Source organism: Penaeus monodon, unplaced genomic scaffold (genome assembly GCF_015228065.2).
Source record: "Penaeus monodon isolate SGIC_2016 unplaced genomic scaffold, NSTDA_Pmon_1 PmonScaffold_18790, whole genome shotgun sequence".
NCBI classification, from domain to species: domain Eukaryota; kingdom Metazoa; phylum Arthropoda; class Malacostraca; order Decapoda; family Penaeidae; genus Penaeus; species Penaeus monodon.
Genome location: NW_023648361.1, coordinates 2,501 through 6,541, shown reverse-complemented (window position 1 = coordinate 6,541; position 4,041 = coordinate 2,501). Strand labels below are relative to the sequence as shown.

The window sequence follows — 4,041 nt, the reverse complement described above, 5'->3', positions numbered from 1 at the left end:
TATGTATATTATATATAATAAATATTTCTGAGAATAAAGGAAAAAAGGAAAAGGTGAGATCAAATAGTTCTAGTTATTAAAACCTTTGCTGAGTAACCCATTATGTGTAAACCAGAATGACTAAAATCATAGGGGGACTGGCAGGATATATATACCCTGGCATGTAGTACATGCCCTCCTTGATCAACTGGTTAACTTATTCTATAAGTTCATAGTTTGAACTAAGTTTTATTTTATTTAGGTTTACTAAATTTTACATTAGACTTGATCATGGACGTAGATTGAAGAACCCTTATTGATTGCAGGCCATGTGGATGTGCCATCATAGCTGTGGAGCCCATACCCCCCCCATCTCCTCAGTCCCCCAATTTCCCTCACTCTCAGGAACCTTCAACCCCTATAACTGCTTCCAACCCACCCATGATGTTCCCAAACCTAACCCCCAATTAATTCTCCTCCATAATGATTCGCAGTCATCTCGTGACAGTGCTTTATCAGATTCTGCAATGACTATGTCACTACTAGTAGTATAACCACCAAAGATAACTCAAAATGAGTTTGGAGCCTGTTTCCCCTGAAGTTACCCCAGAGCCACCCCAGAAAACCCGCCCTTCACTTAAAAAAGAGCTTAACCCACTGTGCCAAGAGAACCTCCTTCTCCAGAGAAACCCGTTCGATTTAAAAGATCTTTTAGTGTTACTGAAAACTATGCTCCACCTTCTCCCGCTTCTGTAAAAAAAACCGAACAATCACTGGCAGTCCCGTCTCCAACTAAGGGACGTTCACTTAGTACTTCAGCAGCCCCAAAAGTTTGGAAAGAACAGTCATTACTCCTCCTGCAAAGGAACCTTCCACTCCAAAAGTGTCAGCTCTTGAGTCATTGGTATCATCTGCATCAAAGTATCATTGGTTGAAAGGGCCCTTGTTTCTCCAACTACTCCACCTACTTTTGAGAAGAGTGATTCAGCCAGAATATTTTGGATGTTAAAGCACCAAGTGAACAAAATGGGTTCAATTATCTGCTCCGCCAACTCCCACAACCCCTAGTGCTTTACATATAACTTTGGATCTGGCTCAGCCACACCCTCTACCCCTGCTACTCCCAAGGAGAGCAGTTCGGGTCCAACTCCTGCCACCCCAACTTCCCGAATCCGAGGGACCCCAGGGCTGGCTGAGCGGCAGTGCTGCAGTGGTTCGTCTGGGGCCCTTCATGAAAAGCCCAACACTCAGCCCATCGTGATGAGTGGAGAGGAAACTTTATGGGAGAAATGTAGTGAGTAGGATTTGGGTTTCTTTTGTTGGCTGTTGTTAGCTTTATAAAGATGTAGGTATTTTTTTTCATACAAAAGGGAGCAGCAATCATAATTGTTTTGTGCTGAGTTTGAAAGAAACAACTATGGACTAGTGGACTTTCATATAATGATTTCCACACACATTAGGGGTTTCTGCTGAGCTTGTCTTACACTTGAGCTTGCTGGGAAATTTTGTTTTACCAGTTATTTCTGCTCTGCTGCATGAAAGAGTTTGTTTATTAACCTGAAGTGTATTGTATATGCTTACAGTTTAAAATAATGTATAGATTTACACTACATTATTATTATGAAATGGAAATGAGTTCTTTTACATGACTATTCCTTTTTCTCCTTGGTGTATAGATACCTTTATCTCATCCCTTGGGTTTTTCCCAGGTAATAAAGTTTTTGGTTAATAGGAGGGAAAGGATTATGAAAATTCAAACCTCCTTTTTTATATACAACTCAGAAGTGACCTGCATGAATTTTTTCATTTGGGAAAAAAAATCATAAACTAATCTGTTCTTTTTAACCTGTGTCCAAGTGTCAAAGCCTTTTTATTCCTGTTTTAGTTTGGTAATCAGAACTTACATCATCTGTGATTGCTACAATTTGCCAATTCAGCATTAAGAAAATATAAATGCTTGATGATGTTCTAACATTGCATGCTTTATCAGTGCATATGGTTTTCTTGAAAGCAGGGACTGAAGTAATCTGTAAGTAATCTTTATTTTTCCTTAACAGACTCTTTTTCCTTTGGTAATCTGATAGTGTTAGAGGATTATTAATACATATGTTCAAAATATGGGGCATGATTTCAGTTTGTAAGATGCAAATCTTGTGTTACAGAAGTCAAGAAGTTTTTCACCAGATAAAGCAAAAGGTTTGGTTTAGTTATCAAATTATCTCTTCAGATTACCGTTTTCATTTATTTGGAAAAATGCAGCTGTGTAGAGGAGCACAAATTTATATTTTAGATTATTATCTCGTTAAAAATATTCCTTTAGAACTTTCAGTATAATCTGCTCATAATCTCTGAAAGATACAAAATAAGTAGTGAGACAACCTTTTGATTTTATCTTTGCTAAAGTTTAGTGATGATCATGCCTCTTAGTATAAACAGTTTAACTATTTTTAAGCGATGATATATAGAAGAAGAAATAATTATGTAATCTTTATGAGATTGCTTAAAGACACTTGGCAGAAAATAAGCATTAATGACATTAGTGGGTGGTGCAAAAAAAGGAAGATTATTTAAAAACTTCTATTAAAAACACTATCATATACATTGTATAGAAAAAAAAAAACATTAAAATACTTTTTTCCCACATGCAGATGCATTCTGACAGTTGATGTGAGCAGATACAATTTGAAAAAAAGCAACTAAATTTGGGTGTAAAGCACTGTAGATTAGACATACTGGTTTATTTATTTTGCATTTATATGTATTTTTCCTCTTAATTTAAAGCATAAACAGGGCACAGTTCTTTTGGCTTGTAGATTCACAGTCCTTGTATCTCCATTATAATGATAAGGAAATCAGGAAAGGAAGTGGTCATTGGTTATTATCTGCACTTGCTGATTGCACAACTGTAAAAGCAGAATCCATATCAGGAGATTTCATTTGAGCTCCGCTACAAAAGAAAATTCATCATTGATTTAATTCAGTTTTTCCCCTAACCTGTCTCTTAAGTTTCTTGATCAGTCAGTACAAGGTTGGACCTTAGTTTTCAGTTTCTTTCTTACCTAAAATTTCCCTTTTTCCTTTTTTTATTCTCTTTCCTTTTCCATCTCATTATCTCCCATTTCTTTCTCTTTTTCCCTTCTCCTCTATTCCCTTCTATTGCTTACTTTTCTCCACTGTCAGTTTCAAATTTCCCTTCCCTTCACACTCTTTCAGTACCTTACTCTGCATCATCTTCATTTCCTTTCTTTCATTTTATTCAAACCTTTTCCTTTTCTTTGCCTTTCTCTGTTTATTTTAATTGACTTTCAGATTGTTCTGGTTTGTTCTTCCACTTTTCATTTCCTTCTGGCACCATACCAAACCACACTTGGAGTCAGGGCTTAAAAAAAAAGTTAGAGTATGGAAAAAATATATTTACCCTGCTTTCTCTGGTTGGGCTTATGATGAATTAATGTTTTTGTAATGAGGCAAAAAAGTGGTTTAAAGGAGCTGTTTCTCTCAATGACTGTAGCTAGGCTCTAATAAGTGAAACAGCACAAAGTCAAGCTGGACTGCACATGGTACAATGGGGATGTCATCCCAGCATGAGTAACAGTCGAACCTTGATATGATGGGAAACATCAACTCCCACAAGTGGGTTAATGGTTGCCAATTAGTGAGAGAATGCAGGGGTAGTATAAGCACTATTGCAAAATACTATGTCATGACAGGTGACCCAGTCCCCCCTTCCTTGATTGTCACGGGCTGGTAGCATCTTGCAATGGAGGAAAACATTACTCTGAAAATGGATGTAAATGTGGGCAATCATAATGAAAGTCAGTGCATTACCACTATTCTAGCTGGTCCTCTTTTCCTTTTCCCTTTTCCCCTTTTCCCTTTCATTTTCCTCTCCTCCCTTTTTGTACCCTACCCTTAAATTCAAAAAAAACCATTCCCTTCCCTTTTTTTCCCCATCCCTCCCCTTTCTCTCTTCTCTTCCATACCCATCCTTTCCCTGCATTATTCCCTGCACTTCTCTCTCGAGATAAATTGGTCTTAACCTTTTTACCCCCATTCACCTCC

The 4,041-nt window shown here is 37.4% G+C and overlaps 1 pseudogene; it reads left to right on the top strand.

The window, feature by feature from the left end:
• Nucleotides 1-280: 280 nt before the first annotated feature.
• LOC119569803 overlaps nucleotides 281-4,041 on the top strand; it is a 6,160-nt pseudogene continuing 2,399 nt past the window's right edge.